The following is a 27,421-nucleotide window of genomic DNA, read 5'->3' as shown; positions in this document are numbered from 1 at the left end:
AGGTATGTAATGGCAGGCTGGTATAAAAGGGGATCTAGGATGAGCTGGCTAGATGGATACAAAACTGGCTTAATCATAGAAAACAGAAAGAGGCAGTGGAAAAGTGTTGTTTGGAATGGAGATCAGTAATTGTGGTGTTCTGCAGGGATCAGTACTGGGACCTTTGTTGTTTGTATTATATATAAACGATCTGGTGAAAGATGTAGGTGGTCTGATTGGTAAGTTTGCGGATGACACCAAAATTGGCAGAGTTGCAGTTAGTGGAGAAGATTGTCGAAAGATACAACAGAATATTAATAGATTACCGATTTCTGCAGAGAAATGGCGAATGGAGTTTAATCTGGAGAAATGTGAGGCGATTTTGGAAGATCAAATTCAAGTGCAAATGATACAATAAATTGCAGAACCATTCGGAGCATTGACATGCAGAGGGATCTGGGTGTACAGGTGTACAGATCCCTGAAGGTGGCAATGCAAGTGGATAAGGTGGTGATGAAGCATATAGCACGCTTGCCTTTATAGGCCAGAGCATTTCACTTCACCTGACGAAGGAGCAGTGCTCGGAAAGCTTGTGATTGGACCGAAACCTGGTGTCATTTTCTGACTTTGTCTACCCCAGTCCAGCACCGGCACCTCTATACCATGCATTTCAAAATGCATTTTTGAAAAAAAAATGCAAGTTTTCCTTTATTTATTTGAGTGATAACTTAGTGAAGTTTAATGAAAAATGGTTTACCATAAAGAAATAATTATTTTTAGTTGTGATGACAAGTAATCAGCTTGGAGTAACTTGATTTTAGATTAGATTACTTACAGTGTGGAAACAGGCCCTTCGGCCCAACAAGTCCACACCAACCCGCCGAAGCGTATACCACCCAGACCCATACTCCTACATTTACCCCTTCACCTAATACTACGGACAATTTAGCATGGCCAATTCACCTAACCTGCACATTTTTGGATTGTGGGAGGAAACCAGAGCACCTGGAGGAAACCCACGCAGACACCGGGAGAATGTGCAAACTCCACACAGTCAGTCGCCTGAGTCGGGAATTGAACCCGGGTCTCTGGCGCTGTGAGGCAGCAGTGCTAACCACTGTGCCACCGTGCCGCCCACAAATTTTTAAATTATTGACGATCACCTCAAGAATTTTCAAGAAATTTTCCTGCAAATTTTGGCCACCTCTGTATGCTGTGGTACATTAAGACAAAAATAACTTTCAAATGCTTTAAACTTTAACGTCCTTGGGCTTTTAAAAGAACGTAAGAACTGGGAGCAGGAGTAGGCCGTCTGACCCCTTGAGCCTGCTCCACCATTCAATAAAATGAAAGCTGATCTTTTTGTGGACCCAGGTCCATTTACCCGCCCGCTCACCACAATCCTTAATTCCTTTACAGTTTAAAAAGCTATCTATCTTTGCCTTAAAAAGGCAATAAAAACCAGGTTAATTCTTAAAGCACCTCCCCTCCCCAGCCATAACAAATTAACACAATGAGCAGAGACTCAGAAATGTGAATAATATGCTCAGGGAGCATGTTTAATTTTCAGGCCAGGGTCAATTATAAAAGGATACGACTTGCTTTTAATTCATCATGTTTAAAACATGCATGCATTATTGTGCAAACTCTAGTTGACTGCAGTTATACTTAAAATACCATGATATTCTGAGCCAGTTGCATCAATCTCAACTGCGCAAGTAAAAATAAGAACAATTTTGAAGCTAAACATTCTGAGCATTCTAACATGGCTAGTCAAATTCATTGTTATTTTAATGAATTACAGTTTCTTTTGGAAGAATGGACATTTCAAATCACGTTAACTCGTTTTTTTTGAGGGTGTATTTCACAATCTACACAATGAACAAAAGATCATTCACCATGGGTTATGCCAATGTTAGACTCTGCCAATAAGCTTTAACTAAAATGAACTTGCCATTTCTTCTAACAGAAACAATATTGGCAATGCTAAACAAAGTGATCCCTGCAGCGATGAAAAGCTTAAATCATGAGCAATTAAGCAAGCAAGGTTTTATTAATCATCTTTTGATTCCAAATTGAGCAATCGCAAAAGAATAGGCTTGGAATGCAGTTTGTAAAATCTAGTCTGCAAAATCGAAACAAAATGCATTTGAATAAAATTAGGAAGTGTTACAATTTCTTTCAAAACATAGAATCCTGACAGCATGGAAGTAGGCCCTTCGGCCCATTGAGTTCTCACTGACCTTCTGAGGAGCATCCCACTCACACCCATCTCCCTACTCTATCCCTGTAACCCTGCATTTCCTATGGCTAACCCACCCAGCCTGCATATCCATGGACACTATGGGCAATACGCCTGGAAGAGAATAGAATATCCTTTACTGTCACATGTACAGAGGTACAGGAGCACAGTGAAAAGTTTACAATGTCACCCCACATGGTGCTATCTTTGGTACAAAGTACCTAGTTACAGATCTTAGAAACAAAATACAGAAGTAAAGGGAAAAGAAGGAGAAAATGTTATGTTATTTACAGTTATTCATAGCATAAGTTAGAAAAATGAGAAGTAAAGTTAAAAAGATAAACATTACAGTCTTTCCATAAAAGGCCTACAGTAGATCAGCGCAGAACAGACTCATGGTCTGACCTGGTTCACAAGCCACTGACCACCCGCACCCTCCCCAGTCCCAACTAATGTCAGGCTCTGCTCAGGCCTCCAGCCCGTTGGTTGTCCCCGGTCTGCACATACCTGCACATCTTTGGAGTGTTGGGGGAAACCGGAGCATCTAGAGGAAACCCACGCAGACACGGGGCGAATGTGCAAACTCCACACAAACAGTCACCCGAGGGTGGAATTGAACCCTGTGAAGCAGCAGTGCTAACCACTGAGCCACGATGCCACCCACAGTAGCTCAGTGCTTCTGTCTTGTATGGTTTAGGGATATTGATCAGGCAATTCAAAGGAAAATGGCCCTCAGTTACATATGTTTGGCAAAAGACAAAATTGTTCTGTGTTTGAGGAAGAGTCGTATTAGACTCAAAACATTGTCTCCTTTTCTTGCTCCACAGATATCGCCAGAACTGGTCAATTTCTCCAGAACTCTCAGTTTTTATTACAACATCTGCAGTATTTTGCTTTTATTTGCCTTTATGGAATTGTTTTTAAAATGCTGTTAGACTTCCTTATTATCCCAGACTAAATAAGAATTGATAAGTTTGATAAGTTTGAGAAAGCAAACCTGTCCTTCACCATGATTAAATGCTTGCTTCGTCCTCCCAATCCATCCCATCCCATTACTGCATCACCCCATTTCCTCGACCCTTCCAGCCAGGTCAGTTCCTGACTGACAGAAAAAACACCCGAGAAGAAATTTAAGGCCAACAAGGGGAAAACAAATTCGAAAATCCTCAGGCCAACCTTGGGTGAATGTCTGTGTGGAGTTTGCAAAATTTCCCCCTATCTGTGTGGGTTTCCTCTGGGTGCTCCAGTTTCCTCCCACAGAGATGTGCAGGTCAGATGGATCCACCAGGCTAAATTTCTCATAGTGTCCAGGAATGTGTAGGCTGGGTGGATCAGCCATAGGAAATGCAGGTTGTGGGGATAGAGTAGGTGGGTGGATCTGGGTGGGATGCTCTTCAGAGAGTCAATGTAGACCTAATGGGCTGAATGGCCTGCTTTCACACTGTAGGGATTCTATGATTCTATGAAAATCCCTCCCTAACCTCTTCTGGTTCCAGGACCATTACTGCAGGGAGAGTAGTCATTCATTCTCATGTCTGTGTCCGCTCTCGAAATGAGCAATGCACCCTGCACCATTCCAATTCCTTCATCTTGTAACCCGACTCCAAAATACTTTTTTCTTTTCATGTCGCAAAGCAATTGCCTCTTGATTGCCTCATTCAACTCCACTTTTACGACACTCTGAATTCCAGACAGATTCCAGATCCTAAACACTTGATGTGTGAGGAAGTTTCTCCTCATTCGCCATTCCTTCCTTTGCCAATTTGCTGAAATCTATCCCCTGTCAATCTCAATTGTTCCACTCGCAGGAACAGTTTCTTGCTAGCTACACTGTCAGGGGCCCTCAGGATTATGAAGAATTCTATCAAGCCTTATTTCAACCTACCGTTCTCTAAGGATAGTCCCATTGATCCAAAGGTGATCAAAAGCAGGCCAGAAGATGGCATGAGCCCTAAAAACCTGATCGCAAAATTGAATTCACTCTTCCAATCTAAAGGATAGTGAACAAGGTGTTTGGTAAGCTTTCCTTTATTGGTCAGAGTATTGAGTACAGGAGTTGGGAGGACATGTTATGGCTGTACAGGACATTGGTTAGGCCACTGTTGGAATATTGCATGCAATTCTGGTCTCCTTCCTATCGGAAAGATGTTGGGAAACTTGAAAGGGTTCAGAAAAGATTTATTAGGATGTTGCCAGGGTTGGAGGATTTGAGCTACAGGGAGAGGCTGAATAAGTTGGGGCTGTTTTCCCTGGAGTGTCAGAGGCTGAGGGGTGACCTTATAGAGATTTATAAAATCATGAGGGGCGTGGATTGAATAAATAGACATGGTCTTTTTCCTGGGTTGGGGGAGTCCAGAACTAGAGGGCATAGGTTTAGGGTGAGAGGGGAAAGATATAAAAGGGACCTAAGGGTTAACCTTTTCACGCAGAGGGCGGTACGTGTATGGACTGAGCTGCCAGAGGAAGTGATAGAGGCTGGTATAATTGCAACGTTTAAAAGACGTCTGGCTGGGTATATGAATAGGAAGGGTTTAAAGGGATATGGGCCGGGTGTTGGCAAATGGGACTAGATTAGATTAGTATATCTGTTCAGCATGGATGAGTTGGGCTGAAGGGTTTGTTTTTATGCTGTACAGCTCTATGACTCTATCTCCATGCTATTATGGAGGGGGGAACTCTGTAAGTTAATTCCAAGGTTGTTCCAGTGTCCTAAAGCCCTTATACACCATTTACCCTCATCCCAATGATATAGCCCAATGGACAACATGCACTATGTGCCAAAATAGATACTGATGCAGGTACAAATATCATCCTTTTGGACATCTTGTATGGGATATATGCAAAGAACTGGGCACAATGCTGTGCAATCTCTCTCTCTCTCTCTCTCTCTCTCTCTCTATATATATATATAAGCTATCTGCTTACAATGAGTCTGGCATTCCATGAATTGGCATTATCCATCCTACATGTTAATATGGGTCTTTAGGATAGACATCTAAAGTATTTTATACTGTTGAAACAGCCAGCACAGTTATTTTTCATCTGCCAGCATGCATGAACCAACATTATTATCATCTGCAAGGTAACAAGCAGGGCAGGTCCAAACAGCAACGATTCCAGATTACAACATTGGATCGACTCAAAGCCAAGCTGATTTTCAGCAAGATGAGTTTGGTTTTCTTGATAAATTTAAAGGTGACATAATGATGCTCATTCCAGCATTGCTTCTCCTTATAATTACAGCTTGCATATTGAAGGAAAATTCCAACTGGCCTTTGGATTCTGTGGTTCAAAACAGCATCTACAAAAAATTTGGGTGTCATATTGACGAGGGCACCTCCATTTAGTGTGTTTTGAAGAACGATGCCACTCTACGTGTATATCACCAGCGTCTTTTGCAGTCTGTCAAAGATGCCTTATAATCCAGAAAGTGTGTTCTTTGATATTTCGACCTCTCCACGTTTATCATATTGAACATTGATGCATCCTAAAAAAGCCTTCAGCATGTTTATTCCAGCCTATTGCATCTGGCTCTGAGGTCAGGCAAACTACCTGAGCATTGGCAGAGGGACTATCTAGTTTTTTGAAAAATCAAGGACTGCACACTTTCCTTTTTTGCAAGCATATCTTTGTTCATAACAGATATAAACCATCGAATTATCTGTTGCAAGCCATTTACACGTGTGTTTCCATAGTTGTAATGACTACTTGTGAAGGGTCTCATACTTCTTCAGAAGCACAATGTTTTCCTGGGCCAGCATTTATTGCCCATCCCTAATTGCCCAGAGGGCAGTTCAGAGTCAACTACATTGCTGCGGGTCTGGAGTCACACATAGGCTAGATCAGGTAAAGTTGGCAGCTTCCTTCTCTAAAGGACATTAGTGAACGAGATGGGTTTTTCAGACAATTGGCAATGGATTTATAGTAGTCATTAGATTCTTAATTCCAGATATTTATTGAATTCAAATTCCACTTTTTGCCATGGTGGCTTTTGAACTCGGGTCCCCAGAACATTACCTGGGTCAACAGTCCAGTAATAATACAACGTGGCCATCGCCTACCAGGTTTATAGATGGCTATTTCTGATGCTCTGAGCAGACTTCTAGATCCTACGAAGAAGAAAATATTTATTCAGACTGACAAGTGGATCTTATTGAATCTCAGTTTGAGGGTGTTCTTTACAGCTACCCCATTCATTTTGGTCAGGACGAATAGAGCAGATTCAGCTAGCTATGTCTGATGATAACCAAATCTAAAAGCTCAAGGGGATAGTCATCATCTATATTCAATGGGTCCCCAGCAATTGTGTTATTTCTAGTCATTCAGTGATAAACCAAGACTCTCCAGGAATAGAATCAAATGCAAACAAATGATTATTCCCCAATATCCTCATTCAGGCATATTGGCCCATATACACCTAGGTTACATTGATGCAGACACAATTCCAGATTTCAGCACACGGATTAATCAACATCACAGAAGACTGATCAACTGGTCAAGCCGTGTGAAACATGACAACTCCATCGACCTCAGCAATCGGACAAACCTCTCCTTCCACATGGGATTCCTGTTGAGCGGTTACTATTTCACCCAGACTCAAAAAAATGTTACCTCTGTATCTGCTCAGTTTCTCCAGCATTCTGTGCTTGCACCACACCATTCAAAGAATCCCAGCAATGTAGATAAAAGCCATTCAACTCAGAGTCTACACCAACCCTCCAAAGAGCATCCCATCCAGACCTACACTCCCCCATCCCCACATTTCCCATGGCTAATCCACCAAACCTGCACCTATCTGGAGAGTGGGAGGAAGCCAGAGCACCCAACTGAAACCTATACAGGCAAGAGGAGAACATTCAAACCCTACACTGCCTGAGGCTAGGATTGAACCGGAGTCCCTGGCAGTGTGAGGCAGCAGTGCTAACCACTGTGCCACCCTGTAGCACTTCCATCCCAGCCAGAGGCAGAGATTTCCAGGGAAAATGAATCAACTAAGCTGGCGTAGAGAATGAATTATGTCATCTATCAAATAATCAGTGATACAATGGGCTAAATTTCAACCTCCTTTCATTCTTTTTGTGCTGTCATGTTTCTTTTTGTAACTAACAGTCTGACAGTTGTGATATTAACAGAGACCTTTGTGAGATTTGTTCAGTTGGTAATTACTGACATACACTTGCAGGTTCAAACTTCACTTGATGGGGAAGATGGAATGGTTTCTCTTGCTGCTAGAGCTCTACTGGGCACTGTGAACACAGAAATAACAGCGGAGGGGAAGGTGCTGTGCACCCATAAAATAATTGCCTTATCTTTCCTTCCTTGAAATGAATTCACCTACCAGTGAAGTAAAATTTATTGAGGTCTTTCCAAATTTCTTTATGTGAATAAAAAAAACAAAAAAACTGTGAATGCTGGACATCTGGCAACAACTGGGGCAAGAAAGCAAAGTTATTGTCCAGTGACACTTTTTCAAAATTGAAGATTTATGTGATACCTCATCAACCAATAGAACGAAGCACAGCCGCATTAATATCTGCAGCAATATTTCCGAGTGTCCCAATATTGAGGCAGCAGATTCAATAATCTCCGATTTGACTGATATCAGTTAATGAATTTTTTTTAATAGCACAGACATTAGGTTGAAGCCTGTTCACTATTCTGTTTTATTAATTTCAGTTGTGGGAAGCCAGTGTGACCCTGCTCATCTTAATTTGGCTGCATGCCTTGCCAATGAGACAGGCCATCTCATTGTTTAGTGAAATCCACAACATCTTCGAAATAGCTCACTTGGCATTTCTATTTCCTGTGTATTAATGCTCAATTACAAACTAAACCACATGCAACGAGAAAACAAGCAGAACAATTCATCAATTATCTGCACAGAGGGATCCACAATAATCTACAATCAGTGTTCCCACAATCATAAGAGTTGTTCTGTAGTAATTTGGCAATTTAATTTTAGATAAGGGAGCACACTAAAAGCTTTGCAAACAATGTCTGTTTTACAGCATGTTTCATGTTCAGTACAACAGTTACAAAGGAAATATTCAACATAAAAGACACACTATACATTGTTTCCTGATTTGGTTCGAAGATGCTCTTGATTGTCAAAGTATTGTGTCTGACCATATTAAACATGGAGCCAACTAAATTATTCAAATATAGGGTGGCACAGGGGCTCAATGGTTAGTACTGCTGCTTCACAATGCCAGGGCTGATTACTGGCATCCAGCTCTCACTTGCAGTTCAAATTTCACTTGATGTGAAAGATGGATGGCTTCCTTTGCTGTGTGGAGTTTGCACATTCTTTCTGTGTCTGTGTTGGTTTCCTCCAGGTGATCTGGTTTCCTCCCACAGTCCAAAGATATGAGATTAGATCAATTGGCCATGCTAAATTGCCTATTGTGTCCAGGGATGTGTACATTAGGTGGATTAGCCATGGGAAATGTAGGAGATGGATAAGGATGAGATTCTCTTCTGAGGGTCTGTGTGGACTTGATGGGCTGAATAGCTTGTTCCCACACTGTAGGAATTCTATTCTTGCACTTGTTTCAGATGTATTTATAAAATAGCCTTGTGTCATCTCCTCAGTCTTCAGTTTCCATCGGCTTACTTAATGCATCATTGTAAGAAGAGCTGAGCAATTGGTTTTGGAAGTCTTATTTTAATTAATATTTACCTCCATTAATGTAAACCACTGGTGAGGATTAAGGCAAAATAATGCAGTTCCTGGAAATCTGAATCAAGCCCAGAAAATGTTGAAGAATTTCAGCAGGTCTGGCAACATCTGTGGAGAGAGAAACAGAGTTAACATTTCAAGTTTGGTTACAACTCTTCAGAACCCAAGAACAGTCTGAAGAAGAGTCATACCAGACTTATAACATTAATCCTGTTTCTCTCTCCACAGTTACTGCCAGATGTGCTGGGTGCCTTTTGGTCCAATACTTCTACCTTAGTTGGAATCACATTGTTTTAAAATGCCAATTCTGGAGGCTAAGCCAGTATTATTTACAATTCTGAAGATTGGCTGTTTTTGTGGATGTCTTGCTGGTCTGTCAATAGGGTTGCTGGAGGAGAGGGAACAGCATCAACCAAAGAGAATTCACAGATGAGGTTCTACAGGACACTGGCAAGTCCTCTTCTGGAGTATTGTATCCAGTTCTGATCGTCCAGCTATCAGAAGGGTATTATCAAACTGCAGAGGGTTCAGAAGAGATTTACCAGGATGTTGCCAGATGTGGAAGGTTTGAGTTTTCAAGAAAGGCTGGATAGGCTGGGATGTTTTTCAGTAGACCGTCGGAGATTAAGAGGTGATCATATAGAACTTAATAAAATAACGAGACGTATAGATAGTATTAATGGTAGGTGTCTTTTCTCTAGGATAGGTTATTTCAAGTTTAGGGGCATATTTTTAAGGTGAGAGGAGCGAGATTTAAAAAAGATATGAGGGGCAATTTTTATACAGAAAGTGGTTCGCATGTGGAATGAACTTCCTGAAGAAGTGGTGGATGTGTCTACAATTACAACATTTAAAAGACATTTGGATAAGTACATAAATAGGAAAGGTTTAGAGGAATATGGGACTGGCAGGTGGAACCTGTTTATTTTGGGATTATGTTTGGCATGGATCGGTTGACCTGAAGGGTCAAATTTTGTGATGTTGGTTCTATGACTCTATGACGAGTTAAGGGAAGGTGACATGAAGGTATCAAGAGCTTTCGCTTAGATTAGATTAGATTACTTACAGTGTGGAAACAGGCCCTTCGGCCCAACAAGCCCACACCGACCCGCAACCCACCCAGACCCATTCCCCTACACCTAACACTACGGGCAATTCAGCATGGCCAATTCACCTAACCTGCACATTTTTGGTCTGTGGGAGGAAACCGGAGCACCTGGAGGAAACCCACGCAGACACGGGGAGAACATGCAAACTCCACACAGTCAGTCACCTGAGGCGGGAATTGAACCCAGTCTCTGGTGCTGTGAGGCAGCAGTGCTAACCACTGTGCCACCATGCCACCCTTCATCTTAAAATAGAAGTGATCGTGGGACTCTATCACCAGCACAGACCCAAACCCCCAGTCCAGGGCACAGGCAGCAGAGCTGGTGTCTGTCAGTGTCAATATGGCCCTGAATTTTTCAATTACTTGGAATATTGAGTGCAATTCTGGTCTCCTTCCTATCGGAAAGATTTTGTGAAACTTGAAAGGGTTCAGAAAAGATTTACAAGGATGTTGCCAGGGTTGGAGGATCTGAGCTACAGGGAGAGGCTGAACAGGCTGGGGCTGTTTTCCCTGGAGCTTCAGAGGCTGAGGGGTGACCTTATAGAGGTTTACAAAATTATGAGGGGCATGGATTGGATAAATAGACAAAGTCTGTTCCCTGGGGTGGGGGAGTCCAGAACTAGAGGTCATAAGTTTAGGGTGAGAGGGGAAAGATATAAAAGAGACCTAAGGGGCATCCTTTTCACGCAGAGGCTGGTACGTGTATGGAATGAGCTGCCAGAGGATGTGGTGGAGGCTGGTACAATTGCAACATTTAAAAGGCATTTGGATGGGTGTATGAATAGGAAGGGTTTGGAGGGATTCGGGCTGGGTGCTGGCAGGTGGGACTAGATTGGGTTGGGATATCTGGTCGGCATAGACGGGTTGGACCGAAGGGTCTGTTTCCATCTCTATGACTCTATGACTCTACAGGCTAGTACAACAGTGGATACAACAGTATCATTCTGTATGTTGTACACTTTTACTGAATTTCTGTGCTTCAGAAGGAGTAACTCCATCATTTTCTGTAAGTCGCCAGTTGATTGAAATGAGAGAGCAATCTGCTTCAAGATTTCTCAGAACTAAAAGTAATAGTTGACTGCAACCACATCACCCTGCAAGCTCTGCATCTGGGCAGAGGTGTATTATATATATATACATTATATATATATATATCTCAATATATCAACCAGGGATTCCACACCATCTGTGGTGGGTGACAACAGGCACTCTGTTAGTCAGATCCATACCTGGTTTCCTGATAGTTATTATGATAACACCTTCATATTGTGTAAATGCCACTTCTGTACCAACATAGCAGAGACTTGGCATGTGAGAACACCATTCAATGCACATACCAGAGGCCCAAAAGCAGAAGCTGGAGAGTACAATAACTCAAAGTCTTCACCCATATGCACCCAGGAGTAACTCTCTCAAGCAGAATTCCTGCTCCCTCTGCAAGTTGGCTGCAGTTTCAGCCTGAATTGCCTCTTCAGTCAATCCTGAGTTTGAGATCTTATCTGAGCAAACTTGCTGAGTTAATTGATCCTCTTGTGACATTGTTTTAATGGTCAGTGTACAGTGTGTCTAACCGCTCCAAACACCTCTGGCCTGGATACTCGTTTGAAGACACTTTATCCTTCACCACAACCCTTGGCTGGAAGGAGTAGCTCATTCCTCCAGGGGGCTCCAGTGCAGCTTCTCAGAGGCAAGGGCTTTAACAATCAGAGTTCCAGGCTGATCGCAAAGCAAAGTGCATTTCCCTTTTAAGAAGAGCACACACTGCATTTAAATTGTGCCAGGGCACCATATTTTGAGAGCCACCTCAGCAGGTGATCCCCAATGAAGAGCATGAACAGTTCACAGGTACCTCTCTGATGTTAATGAGGTATCAATATGGTTTAGATGCAGTAGATTGAGTTCTGTTACCAAGCAACTGGTGGTTTATGATTAGTGTGCTTTCAATGCCACCAATCCTCCCTTTTAGATTTTTTTAAATCAACCTGACATCATTGACAGACATCCTTGTACCCTTTTTGACCACAGATAAGGTCCCAGAGGACTGGAGATTAGTTAATGTTGTCCCATTGCTTAAGAAGGGTAACAGGCATAATCCAGGAAATTATAGGCTTGTGAGTTTCACGTCAGTGGTATGGACTTTATTTAAAAAGATTCTCAGGGTCAAGATCTATACATATTTAGAAGTACGTGGATTTATTCGCGATAGACAGCATGGAGGAGGTTTGTGTGGGAGAGGTTGTGCCACACTAACTTGATCGGGTTTTTTGAGGAAGTGACGAAAATGATTGATGAGGGAAAAGTGGTTGATGTTGTCTATGTGGACTTCAGTAAAGCATTTGACAAAGTCCCTCATGGTAGACTGGTACAAAAGGTGAAGTCACATGGTATCAGGGGTGAGCTGGCAAGATCGATACAGAACTGACCTAGTCATAGGAGACAGAAGGTAGCAGTGGAAGGATGCTTTTAGGAATGGAGGGTTCCATAGGGATCAGTGCTGGGACCTCTGCTGTTTGTGGTCTACATAAGTGATTTGGAGAAAATGTGACTGGCCAAATTAATAAGTTTGCAGATGATACAAAGATTCTTGGACTTGTGGATATTGACAAGGATTGTCAAGGATACAGCAGGATAGAGAGCATTTGGGGGCATGGGCAGATAAATGGCAGATGAAGTCTAATCTAGAAAACTGTGAGGTGATGCATTTTGGAAAGTCAGGTATAGATGGAAATTATACAATGAATAGCAGAATTGTTAGGAGTATTGCTATGCAGAGGGATCTGGGTGTGCAGGTCCATAGATCACTGAAGGTGGGAAAGCAGGTAGATAAGGTAGCAACTGAAAAATGTGCTGCTGGAAAAGCGCAGCAGGTCAGGCAGTATCCAAGGAGCAGGAGAATCGACGTTTCGAGCATAAGCCCTTCTTCAAGAATTCCTGAAGAAGGGCTTATGCCCAAAACGTCGATTCTCCTGCTCCTTAGATGCTGCCTGACCTGCTGCACTTTTTCAGCAACACATTTTTCAGCTCTGATCTCCAGAATCTGCAGACCTCACTTTCTCCTAGATAAGGTAGCAAAAAAGGCCTTTGGCATGTTTACCTTCATTGGAAGGGGCATTGAGAATAAGGATAGACAAGTTATGCTGCATCGTTGTAGAACTTCAGTTAGGGCACACTTGGAATATTGCGTACAGTTCTGATCACCACACTACCAGAAGAATGTGGTTGCTTTGGTGACGATAATGAAAAGGTTTACCAGGATATTGCTTGTTATGGGGGATTTTAGCTATGAAGACAGGTTGGATAGACTGTGTTTGTTTTCACTGGAATGCAGGAGATTGAAGGGGGCATGGACAGAGAGGAAAGCATGAGACTTTTTTTCCCAGGTTGAAGGGGTCAATTAACAGGGGACACAGAATCAAGGTGCGGAGCAGGGCTGTTTCGAAGAGATGTGTGTAGCACATTTTTCACATTGAATTCATCAATTGCATTACAGCAAATTCATGTTAATGAACTTACATTATAGCAGAATGACCTGTATTGAAAAGCACAACTGATAATAAATAACCTTTACTAATTAGCTGTTCTTATATACCAACATCCCATAAACAGAGCCCTTGGCAAAAAGGTAACTTCAGACATGGATTCTGACATACAGTTCTCCAATCCAGGAGGAACCAACATCAAGAGAGATTTCAGAGAAAATAGCAGCTAGAAATCATTTACTGAAGCTTTAACCTCTTCTAATGCCCAAGCAGTTACTGACTGCTACAGCTAAACTAAACTAGAAAACCTGATTTGTGAGAGTTAGCCACTCTCCTTCCATTGCTCCAACTGTTTTTTTAAAAAACCTAAAGGCTCCTACATTTTTGACGTAGCTAGCCAGTCCGACACCTAGACCTTTACATCCTCTCTTCAAAATAACCCAGCATCAAATAACACTTTTAGTGTGAAAGCATCATCACAACACACATGGTGGTGAGTGTCTGGAACATGCTGTGAGAGAAGGTGGTGAAAGCAGACACAAAAGCAGCATTCAAGAAGCATCTGGACAAACACATGAAGGAAAGGAATAGAGTGATATGGATCCTGTAAGTGAAGACAGTTTTAAAAATGGATGGGCAATATGTGTCAGTGCAGGCTTGGAGGTCCAAAGGGCCTGTTCCTGTGCTGTATTGTTCTTTGGTCTAACCTGTTCATCTGGAGCAGTTAGGACCTAAAATTGGCCTCTTGGCTCAGAAGTAGGGACACTAACACTGCTCTACAAGAGCTCCTCATTCCTCCTCCTGATGGTGAATCTCCTGTCTGTTATGAGTGGTAATGGATAAACCACTTTAGTGTCTTAGTCGAAAAAGGCTCTTGTTTTGCATAATAAGGCATAGTTTATTGCATAATTGCAATAGGTACAATTGATATTGACTGGTAGACACATTTACAACCATCAGGTGCCAGGTATGTCACATCTGTCTCAATTTCTCCACACTAAGAGTGCATGACATTTTCAGAATGGTGAAACATTTGCACTTCAACATTAACCCTTTAAGAACCATCACCTTATATGCACTTAACTGTGGCGTCCAGTTTCTCTATTAAATACTTATTCTTTTATGAGGTGATCTTCCCTCCTGGTGTAGACTGTGAAGCATTAAAATTGAGTGTGACAGCAGTTTCCTCTGCCAGAGCTCAGGATTCAGAGCCAAGTAAGCCAGGGTCTTAATTAAGATGGGACAGAATCGATACATGTCGGGGATTCTATTAGCTATGTCTTCTGGAGGAGGAGCTGGACACTTACAGAACCTAAATATTACCAGTATGATTAATATTCAAAAGTAAAGGATAACAATGCATTTAATTTGTATCTTTCATGCCCTCAAGATCTCCCAAAGAATGTTACAGTCAATGAAATACTTTTGATGTATAGTCCTGGTTGCAATGCATAGAACCATAGCAGGCAACTTAAACATATCAAGCTCCCACAAATAGAAATCTGATGAAAGACCTTACCATCTGTTTCTAGACTTGGTAGTTGAAAGATAAATGTTGAATTTATTTAGACCGCTATGGGCTGTCCCGTTGCAAAATGAATTCGAAGGGTAATGAGAACCGAGGTGCAATGGTAGAAAGGAGAAACAAAATGCACAACGAATTGGGTGAGATAAGCAGTACAAGAATAAGAAAAGATGGCTGGTTTGTGTTGCAAATGAACTGCAGCACAGTGGGTTAGATTCCACGTACTGCTTGAGGTTAACATGCAAGGCTCTCTTTCTCAACCTCTCCTCTCCAGTGAGGTGCAGTGACCCTCAGGGTGGGCCACCACCAGTTTTCTCTCTCTTAGTAAGGCTACGGGCAACTTTGCCATTTTATATTTGGCACTGAATTACGCAGTGGTGCAAAAAGTCATAATATTTACAGAGGGGCTTTAATTATCCTGATATAAACTGGGATTATAAAAGTGTAAAAGGCCAAGAAGAGGAAGATTTTCCAGGAGAAGATGCAATATTTCTACATTTCTGAACAAAATTAGGAAGGGAGTATTGCTGGGTATAAAATAGCTTGGTTAGGTGGATCAAAAGTCACATGGTGAACATATAGGAGATGTCGCGATTATTGTATCATAAGACTGTGTCATAAGATGGTCAGCATGGACCAGTTTGGACTGAAGGACCTGTCACCTTGCTGTAGGACTCTATGACGCTGCGACTTTGTTTATATTACCCACAAAGAAACACAAGGAGCAATCCAGAATTAAAAAAAAATTGATAGGGTAAATTTGAATGTAATATAAACAAAGTCGCAGCGTCATAGAGTCCTACAGCAAGGTGACAGGTCCTTCAGTCCAAACTGGTCCATGCTGACCATCTTATGACACAGTCTTATGATACAATAATCGCGACATCTCCTATATGTTCACCATGTGACTTTTGATAAACTGGAATTGATTGACAGATGAAATTGTAACTATACTTTTGGCTGCACTGAAAATGGAATTGGTTTTGGGTGAAGTGCATTCACAGAAGAAGGAAATGAAGGATTAAAAGAAAACTTCCTGCATGATGAAAGAGAGAGTAAATTGATGAAGAAAATGGAGAAATACTACAGATGTCGGGTTGATAACATGACTGTGAACCAGGCTGAATATCAAAGGTTCAAAAGAAATACGAGAAGTAAAGAAAGAGTATGAGTAGAAACAGGCAGTTAATATAAAAGAGAACCAAGAGTCATCTATGGATAGGAAGAGCATAGTAAGAGGAGAGGTCTGACTGATTTGGAATTGAAAAGGAGATTTATCCATAGGGCATGGCTAAGATACTAAATGAATCTGTTTGAATTAATCTGTCTTTACCAAGGAAGATAGTGCTTCCAATGTCAAAGTGAAAGAGGAGTTAGTGGAGACATCATATAAGCTGAAGTTGATAAAACATAAGCGGAAAGAAATGCTTAAAAATTAGAAATATATTTGAAAGTTCCAAAGTCACCAGGATCAATTAAAATGCACTGAAGAATTCTCTAGGAACTGACCATATCCTTTCCATCCTTGTTAGGTACAGGGCTTGTTCTAGATGATTGGCGAATGGTAAATGTTACAGTTGGATGTAACCGAACCATCAGCCAGGTCTTCTGCATTACTTGACCAGTAACATTATCATTCACCATCATCCCTTCACAATAATTTCAGGGATGAGGAACAGCAATTATGTTATTGAGTTGGAGAAGTTGGGTTTATTCTCAGAAAAGGGAAAGTTGAGAGGAGATCTGATAGATTCTTTGTTGTGGAATCAATTTATGTAAAGGGGCAGTACAGAGAGATCTGGGTGTTCTTGTACACCAGTCAATGAAGGCAAGCATGCAGGTACAGCAGGTAGTGAAGAAAGCTAATTGCATGCCGGCCTTCATAACAAGAGGAATTGAGTATAGAAGCAAAGAGGTGCTTCTGCAGCTGTACAGGGCCCTGGTGAGACCACACCAGGAGTACTGTGTGCAGTTCTGGTCTCCAAATTTGAGGAAAGACATTCTGGCTATTGAAGGAGTGCAGCATAGGTTCACGAGGTCAATTCCTGGAATGGCGGGATTACCTTACACTGAAAGACTGAAGTGACTGGGCTTGTATACCCTTGAGTTAGAAGACTGAGAGGGGATCTGATTGAGACATATAAGATTATGAAAGGATTCGACACTCTGGCAGCAGGAAACATGTTTCCGCTGATGGGTGAGTGCCAAACCAGAGGACACAGCTTAAAAATACGGGGTAGACCATTTAAGACAGAGATGAGGAGAAACCTCTTCACCCAGAGAGTGGTGGCTGTGTGGAATGCTCTGTCCCAGAGGGCAGTGGAGGCCCAGTCTCTGGATTCATTTAAGAAAGAGTTGGATAGAGCTCTCAAAGTTAGTGGAATCAAGGGTTATGGAGATAAGGCAGGAAGAGGATACTGATTAGGAATGATCAGCCATGATCATATTGAATGGCGGTGCGGGCTCAAAGGGCTGAATGACCTACTCCTGCACCTATTGTCTATTGTCTATTGTCTATTGTGCCTGGAGAGAGTTGATTGGGAGAAATGACACTGATGCTCAAGGATTGGATAGGACAGATTTAAGTTACTGGCATAAGAGCCAGAGGTAGCCTTGATATAATCCTTGATAGTTCACCAAATTTATGTTATGGGGCTTGTTACAGATGAATAACTTACAGGAGCATTCTCATTTGTGCATGGGTGTAAAAATGATTGCCTGGTTTCTCTTTTCAAAAATTGCCACAATGTAGCTGAATAGAAGTTTCTGAAGTTATTTATTGTTTTAATTGATATTGTGGGTAAAGACAGAACAATTTATGTTTGAAGGAAAATCATAACCAGGGGCCATCAATATAGGATAGTCACTGGGAAATCCAACTAGGAATTCAGAAGAAATCACTTTGGCCAAAGATGGTAAGAATGTGGAACTTGTTACTGAATGGAGTGTGAGGTTAGATGTAGCTGATATGTATACTCAGGTAAGTACGGTATCATTCTTATCAATTCTCCTTGCATCCTCTGTGGTGCTTTAATCACCATTTTCATGTCAGAGCAAAGAGAACTGTGAACTAGCTGAGATTCAATACAAGATGAACACAACTTCCCACCTTTTCATAGGGAAGGACATAACAGATAAGAAAATAGAGAGTTTTGATGGCCGATTTAGTTGGGGACATGCTAGAACTGAGCATAAACGCCAGTATACACTGGTTGGACCGAATGGCCTGTTTCTTTGCTTTGAAATCCAGTCTCCAGAATACAGACAGGTGGTGACATCAGTGTTGAGGGTGTGGTGCTGGAAAAGCACAGCAGGTCAGGCAAATCTGAAGAGCAGGAGAATCAATGTTTCGGGCATAAACCCTTCATCAGGAATTATGCCCAAAACGTCGATTCTCCTGCTCCTCAGATGCTGCCTGACCTGCTGTGCTTTACCAGCACCACACTCTTGTCTCTGATCTCCAGCATCTGCAGTCCTCACTGTCTCCTAGGTGTTGACATCAGGGTTAGATACTTGTTTACAAAAATTGAACGTCTCCAGTAATTTTGGGGATGTTGGCAGAAGGCGGCACTCTAAGTATATTTCAATGTTGACCTTTACAGTTATTTTCAACAATCTGGCAGCCACTAGCAGGATTTTGTTTTGTTAGAAAATTCTTATCTATGTGGTTTACATGACAGCAGCATGTAGTGTCAATGTCAGCACAGCTCCACTATTGGGCTGCTAGTCGTTGAAGTTCAATTAAATAAAAGAAGATTCGGCATCAAGTGTGAACTTTCACAGTGCCAGACTGGAAACACCTTATTAGTAAAATAAAATCCATTGAAAGGGAAATATTTTGCCTTTTGCAGCAGTCCATCAGTCAGAGTAGTCTGTGGCACAGCTTTCTCTCCTCTGATCCCTGGATTAAACCACTTCTTGCTTGGCAGCAGAGAACTTAAGTGGATAAAGAATGGAGCTGGAAAAAGCACAGCAGGTCAAGCGGCATCAGAGGAGCAGGAGAAAGGTGCTTTCATCAGGACTGGGGGTGGGGGAAGGGGGCTGCGGAATAACCAGAGAGAGGTGGATGGGTCGGGGGAAAAGGTGGGAGGGAATGGCAACAGGTGGATGCAGGTCAGAGGTGGCTGTGATTGGTCAGTGGGAAGGGTGGAGCAGATAGGTGGGAAGGAAGATGGACAGGTAGGATTAAGTCAAGGGGACGGGGCAGAGAGGGAGGACTGAGGTGAGTTGACGGGTGGGGAGATTTGGATGCTGGTGAACTCTATGTTAAGGCCATATGGTTGTTAGCTCCCAAGGCAGAAGATGAGGTGTTCTTCCTCCAGTTCGGGTGTGGCCTTATGTTGATGGTGGAGGAAGCCCAGGATGGACAATTTAAATACTGCGAAAGGAATAAGAAGACACAGCTTTTTGTTATGCACTCAGAACGTGGATGTTGTAAGCAGGTTTGGAGAAAAGGTTTGTATAAATGAAAGTGACTTTCTCCAGTCTGATTCATGTGTCTTAGTCCTGATTGGTGCAAATATAAAAGCCCCGACTTCCTTTTGCAATGGAAAGTCTTCTCAATAAAATGTTCCGACACTGTTAGTGAACAACATAGTGTGGCCTCATAAAACGGTGATGTGGTTCCAGATAGTGCAATGTGTAGGTCAGGAATGACAAACAGTCCTTCCATCACTGAGGAAGTTCCAACATCATTCCCAATGTCTGAAAGGTTGGATCCGAAAGTCCACTGTTAAAACTTTGGCAAGGGAGTTGCAGTTGGTGTCATGACTCACACTATACTTTGGAGGCAACGATTTCTGGATTTACGTTACTTCCTAAAACTCTTTACAATCATCTTAAAATTAGTGAAAGGGTTTTTTTTTTGTTTTAGCGAGCTCTGTGCCTTCTCTCATGAACTATGCAGCAATGACAAAACAAGCAAATTCATTTGGTACTGACAGAGGAATCACAAGGAATTTTAGATTAAACTCATCATCTTCAATTGGCAAAAAAACTTGGCCAGATCAAATACAAAGTAGGGTAAACCCATGTTATTTGCATGGACTGGGGCAGAATTCCCATGAGTTACCAAGCCTGTTAGACTCACTTTCCCCTTCTCTTTCATACATATGGCACAGATGTGACTGCCCAATCAGGTATCTGTAACTCCATTTCAGAAGCCTTTACTGAGACAAGGAAAGTTGCAAGAACTTTTTCTGATTCTGAAAGCGCAATTGAGAAAACTCAGGATGTGTCACTACTTGTTCCAATGAAATATACTCACTGACTCACCAAAAATTAAGAGCAAATATATCTGTTTTGGCCAGCAACTAGGTTTTACTGACAGCCTATTGGGATTCTGATAGCTGCGGCCATCCCTGTGTCTTGTGCTTATGAGTCAGCATCCAGAAAACCGGTGGCTGATTGGTGACTGCTTTAAATTACCTCCTGTCTTGCTCAGTGATTCGATGGATTTGGAGTTGCTGGTAGGTGGTAATCAGCCTTGTTGAGAATATGATTTATTTCCTTTCATCCTTGCAGCAGGATCTGCAGCTGCCAAATAATCACAGAATTGTACAGCACAGACAGAGGCGATTTGGCATGTCCTCCCAGCACTGGCTCTTAGGGAGAGCAGCCCTGCTGGACCAACACCTGAGACATTTCCTTATTTAGAGTCATAGAGTCATAGAGATGTACAGAACGGAAACAGATCCTTCAGTCCAACTCATCCATGCCAACTAGATATCCAAGCCAAATATATTTCTGGCCCATATCACTCTGAACCCTTCCTATTCATAGAACATTACAGCGCAGTACAGGCCCTTCGGCCCTCGATGTTGCGCCGCCCTGTCATACCAATCTGAAGCCCATCCCACCTACACTATTCCATGTGCGTCCATTTGCTTGTCCAATGACGACTTAAATGCACTTAAACTTGGCGAATCTGCTACCGATGCAGGCAAAGCATTCCATACCCTTATTACTCTCTGAGTAAAGAAACTACCTCTAACATCTGTCTTATACCAATCTCAGACCTTAATTTCAGGTTTCTCCCCTCACTTTAAAGTTGTGTCCCCTCGTGTTTGCCTTCCCCATACTTGGAAAAAGGCTCTTCCTGTCCACCCTATCTAACCCTCTGATTATCTTGTATGTCTCTATCAAGTCACCTCTCAACCTTCTCTCTAACGAGAACAACCTCAAGGCCCTCAGCCTTTTCTTGTAAGACATTCCTTCCATACCAGGCAACATCCTAGTAAATCTCCTCTGCACCCTTTCCAAAGCTTCCACATCCTTCTTATAATGTGGTGACCAGAACTGTACACAATACTCCAAGTGTGGCCGTACCAGAGCTTTGTACAGCTGCAGCATAACCTCCTGGTTCCAGAACTCAATCCCTCTATTAATAAAGGCCAAAACTGTATGTCTTCTTAACAACCCTGTCAATCTGGGTGTACAACTTTCAGGGATCTGTGTACATGGACACCGAGATCTCTCTGCTCATCTGCACTCCCAAGAATCCTACCATTAGCCCAGTACTTTGCATTCTGATTACTCCAGTCAAAGTGTATCACCTCACACTTGTCCACATTAAACTCCATTTGCCACCTCTTAGCCCAGCTCAGCATCCTTTTTATGTCTCTCTGCAACCTATTACATCCTTCGTCACTATCCACAACTCCACCAACCTTAGTCTCATCCCCAAATTTACTAACCCACCTTTCTAAGCTCTCATCCAGGTCATTTATAAAAATGACGAACAGCAGTGGACCCAACACCGATCCTTGCGGTACGCTGCTCGTAACTGGACACCAAGATGAACATATTCCATCAACTACAACTCTCTGTTTTCTTTCAGCAAGCCAATTACTGATCCAAACTGCAATGTCTCCCACAATCCATTCCTCTGCATTTTGTATAATAGCCTACTGTGGTGAACCTTATCGAACGCTTTGCTGAAATCCATCTACACCACATCAACCTGTTTACTCTCATCTACCTGTTTGGTCACTTTGTCAAGAAACTCAATAAGATTCGTTAGGCACAACCTGCCCTTCACAAAACCGTGCTGACTATCCCTGATCAGATTATTCTTTTCTAGATGATTATAAATCCTATCTCTTATAACCTTTTCTAACACTTTACGAACAACTGAAGTGAGACTCACTGGTCTGTAATTACCAGGGTTGTCTCTACTACCCTTTTTGAACAAGGGAACCACAGTTGCTATCCTCCAGTCCTCAGGCACTATTCCTGTACCCATTCAGATGCCTTTTAAATGTTGCAATTGTACCACTTCCTCTGGCAGCCTAATCCATACACGTACCACCCTCTACATGAAAAAATTGCCCCTTAGGTCTCTTTTATATCTTTCCCCTCTCACTCTAAACCTTTGCCCTCTAGTTCTGGACTCCCCCACCCCCGGGAAAAGACCTTGTCTATTTACCGTATCCATGCCCCTCATAGTTTTATAAACCTCTATAAGGTTTACTTTTTTTTTGCATTTACTTTTTTTTCTGCAACATTTCATCTATTTCCATTGACAGTCTACTTTTCAGGGAAATGATGACATTGTGTGAATTTCACTGCACTTGTATTTCAAAGGCCCAAATGTCTCTGCATAAGTGGATTTGAATCCCACCAAGTGAAATTTGAATTCAATTAACAAGTCTGACATTGGAAGCTACTCTCAGGAATGCTGACCCTGAAGCTATCATCGATTGTTTAAAATTGCCAATCTCATTCATGAATGGACATTTAGGGAAGGAAATCTGCCATCTCTAACTGATCTGGCCAGATATACAGCATAGCGGCTGAATCTCACCAGTCCTCAAAATGTTCACACAAGATACTCAGTTCAAGTTTATGTGGGAATGGTCAACAGATGTTGGCTTTACCAACCACTCTCATGTCCTGTCAAAGATTGTTTCAAAAAATCAAATCCACCATGCGAGACAGTCGTAGAGTCATAGAAACGTACAGCACAGAAACAGACCCTTCGGTCCTACTTGTTCATGCTGACCAGATATATCAACCTAATCTTGCCCCATTTGCTAGCATTTGGTCAATATCCCTCTAATTCCCTTTCTATTCATATACCCATCCAGATGCCTTTCAAATGTTGTCATTCTACCAACCTCCACCACTTCCTCTGGCAGCTCATTACTTCCTGGAAACCTTTCTCCTCTTTATTTACTCTAAACCCCTCTGATTTTAAATATCACTGTGACATTTGTTTGAGCTTTCTCTGTTGAGGGAGAGTAATACTCTCCTCTCAGGTCCATGGAGGCAAATATAATGCCTCAACTTGAGCTATTTGAGTAAATCTCTTTTCCAGCATATCAAAAGGCTACATGTGTTACTTAAGATGCACTGACTAGAATTGAATACAATATGCCAATACACTGAACTAGTTATTTATGAAGGTTTAGCAGAACTACATTCCTTGTATATTTTACTTCTCTACTGAGGATCCCTTATGCTTTATACTTTGGTTTCTGCACATATTGTTTTCTGCCTTCAGATATGATATGAATGTTCTCCCAGGTCTCAATCTCCTTTCCTCCAATGGAAATGGAGCCATTTACAATGCATTGTCTCTCCTCATTCTTCCAGCCAAACTGGTTCACTTCACACATGTCTGCTCTAAATTTTATCCAGCAGGGGTGAAAATATTGTTTTTCCATGAGCTCTTGAGATGTTTTGAGGGAACTTGTTGATTATTGGGGACTACGTTCTAATTTTCACTTATGTGTTCATTCTCCCTAATTCCTACCTCAGGGATGCAGTCAAGTTGGCACAATGCTTCTGAATGTGTGTTGACTCATTAGGAGGTATTTAGATTCATACAGAAGCAGAATTACAAAAGCCTTACTAAATGCCTATTAACACTTGGTTAAACTGAAAGCCACATCATATAAGAAAACTATTAATTTCCTAGATCCTGCAATATTTAAGTTGGCACAAGACAGCTTGCGTAACTTAAATACGAAGATTATTTCCAAAATAGATGACACAAAAAAAGCCATTATCTCAATAGAATTTTCATAGACTTTTAAGTTCACAGCCAACTCATGTTCATTGTACGCACACTAATTCTAGCCACAGGTGGCTGTCTGCATGGAGTTTTCACATTCTCCCAGTGTCTGCGTGGGTTTCATTCAGGTGCTCCGGTTTCCTCCCACAGTCCTAAAATAAGCAGGTTAAGTGAATTGGCCATGCTAAATTGCCCAGAGTGTTGGGTGCATTAGTCGGGGGTAAATATAGGATAGGGGAATGGGTCTGGGTGGGTTACTCTTTGGAGAGTTGGTGTGGACTTGTTGGGCCAAATAGCCTGTTTCCATGCTATAGGTAATCTAATCAAATCTGCAATATCTTAACCAGAAATTTTTAAAAAATGCATCTCAGACCTTAATTTCAGGTTTCAATCTAATAATTGAAACAGTATTCATTATAATAGCATCCATTATGTGTTCCCCATATATTAACTCTTAAACTCATGCAGCCTTACACCAGAGATTCCAAATTCCTTTGTAAGGAAATCATTATTTCAACAACTTTAAGCTTTCCTGGCTCCAGGTCAAATTCAGTATTCTTTTGTTGTTAAGTTTAAAATTATTCTCACTTAGTCATTTGCTAATACAGCATTTTAATATTGCTGGAAAAAGACATACATTGTTGAAGCTTTTCACTTGAACTCATTGGAACAATTTGGAAGAAATATCAAAGTTAAGGGAGAACAACATTTGTGCTGTTTGAGAGGACAGTGCTGAAGTCTGATTAGTAGAGATGCTGCAATGAAGAATATATCAGGTAATGATGATATTTAATGCACTTTTCATTCTTAAATGTGATTCCATGATTGGACAACATTTGTTAAGTAATCCAAGCTGTGTGGCAGTTCAGGATTATCATTTGGGCTCACTAAGTGGTAAATTTGCTTGCGTTAGAAGTTACAGAAAAAAATACATAATGCCTGGCCTTAATGGACAAAAAGGGTATCGACATACAACATGTCTATTTCAACTCAACAAAATCAATGATGGCCAGTTTCTGCTTAATTTCTCGGGGAAATGTTTTCACCAGCACAGTCATTTAAATAATGTTTAGCAGTTAACTGTCAGTTATCAATAAGTAGTCCATTCTTCATGGCAAAACTTCTTCCAATTAGAGTTCACTTGCCAACCAACCAATTAACACTCTCCTCCAATACAGTATAAATGGAGCTTTCCCTTTAACATTTCCAGTGAACTGTTTCAATGAGTGCAAGATGAAGAGTTTTGATAAAATGTGCCTTTTTCAAATAATAACTCGCTCTCCTTTGTGTTTTGCCTCTTGCCACCCTTTCACAGCACCTTAATTTTTTTCAATCCATCCATCCATGCAATTTTTTTGTTTTCCATATATCTTATAGTCTTCTTACTCCACCCAATCCCTTTTGTACCCTCCTCTCCTCCCCTCCAACAAATTCCCCATTCACTTAACCTCCATAAAATAATTAAATAGTTCCTTTGAATACATTACAGATAGAAGGATTATTGGTGTGTCACAGCTGCAGTATGTAGGAGATTCTGGATGCCAGTTTGGCACAGAATATAAAATACCTGCACCAGATATTTGAAATCTGAGAAGATTTGACTCAAAGTTCATGAGTCTGAGGCTGAACTACAGATGAAGTAACACACAAGGGAGATCATTTCTTTGTACTAGAAGTAGTCACACCTTTTAAGGTTGAACCATCTGACGTGGTCAGAATATAGGAACAGAAGAGTGTGTCAGTGAGTAGAGCGATTCAGGGGACCCAGACAACAGTGTTTGCAATTTTCCAGCAGGCCTGAGGTATGTTCAGCTTATCTAGATAAGTGTGAGGACTCTGGGCTCAGGAGATCTCAGTTCAAGTCTCATCTCAAGGCTGGCTAACACTACAGAAGGTATGTCATAACACTGCCAAGTAGATAGAATATCAAATCTCTAAAGTATAGTGTTGGAAAAGCACAACGTGTCAGGCAGCATCCGAGATGCAGGAGAATCAACATTTAGGACATAAGCCCTTCATCAGGAATCCTGATGAAGGGCTTATGCCCGAAACGTCGATTCTCCTGCTCCATGGATGCTGCCTGACCTGCTGTGCTTTTCCCGCACCACACTCTCGACTCTGATCTCCAACATCTGCAGTCCTCACTTTCTCCTCGAATATCAAATTTCTCTTATGTACCAGTTGGCAGATGGTAAGAGAGGAAGAGTTCTCTGTTTGGCTAGAAACATGCATTACAACATCTTCTACATGTTGAAAGACTCCAAGCACAGGTTCTTGCTGTGAGGCTTAATCATGCTTGTTCTTCAATATGCTAAAAGCGTGTTGTTGGTGCACAGTTACTAACAACTATTCATGTGGTTGTTGCCTCTTTAGTAAGCGTTTGTCAGGGAGGTGGTGGCATAGTGTAATCTAATTGCACTAATAATCCAGAGCACCAGTTCTGAGAGCCTGCATTCAAATCTCATCTGTGACAGGAGGTACAATTTGAATTCAATTATTTTTTTAAAAACTAGCCTAACAATGACCACTGTCAATTGCTGGATTCGTGGTGCTGGAAGAGAACAGCAGTTCAGGCAGCATCCGAGAAGCAGTAAAATTGACGTTTTGGGCAAAAGCCCTTCATCAGGAATAAAGGCAGAGAGCCTGAAGGGTGGAGAGATAAGCTAGAGGAGGGTGGGGGTGGGGAGAAAGTAGCATAGAGTACAATAGGTGAGTGGGGAAGGGGATGAAGATGATAGGTCGGGGGCGGGGGGAGGGTGGAGTGGATAGGTGGAAAAGAAGATAGGCAGGTAGTACAAGTCATGTCAATTGCTGTCAAAGTCCACCTGATTCATAACTATTGTTTAGAGAAATTTTCTTTTAGTTATCCTTACCTGGTCTGGCCTGCATGGGGGACTCCAGACCTCCTGTAATGTGCAAACTCTTCAAGATGTTAACAGGAAGAAACAAAGTTGAAAAAGGTAAACCATTGCAGATCCAAGAACTGGGGGACACAGGCTGAGAATTAGGGCCAAACCATTCAGGACAGATGTTCGGAAGTGTTCCGACACACAAAGGGTTTTAGATGTTTGGAAGTCTCTTCAAAAAATGGCGGTAGATGCTGGATCTGTTGGTAATGTTAATTTTTTTTAAGCAAATGTATCAAACGATGAAGGCCCATACACATTTAGGGCACAGATTAACTATGATTTCATTCACTGGTGGAATATGTCAAAGGACTAATGTTGCAGACTTCTAGTTGCCCTCTAGACAATTATGACAGGCAATCCATACTGGTCTAGCCAGTGATGCTCACATTCCTAGACAAATATATGGGGAGGGGATGTGAGGCCAAGAGGGACTATTTTACATTTTTTCTTCTTTTATTGAACTGTGGTAGAATGCTGGGTCAGG

The sequence above is a fragment of the Chiloscyllium plagiosum genome, unplaced genomic scaffold (assembly GCF_037043375.1).
Source record: "Chiloscyllium plagiosum isolate Xiang-an unplaced genomic scaffold, Cpla_swu_hap1 HiC_scaffold_18, whole genome shotgun sequence".
NCBI lineage: Eukaryota > Metazoa > Chordata > Chondrichthyes > Orectolobiformes > Hemiscylliidae > Chiloscyllium > Chiloscyllium plagiosum.
Note: the sequence above shows the minus strand (reverse complement) of the source record.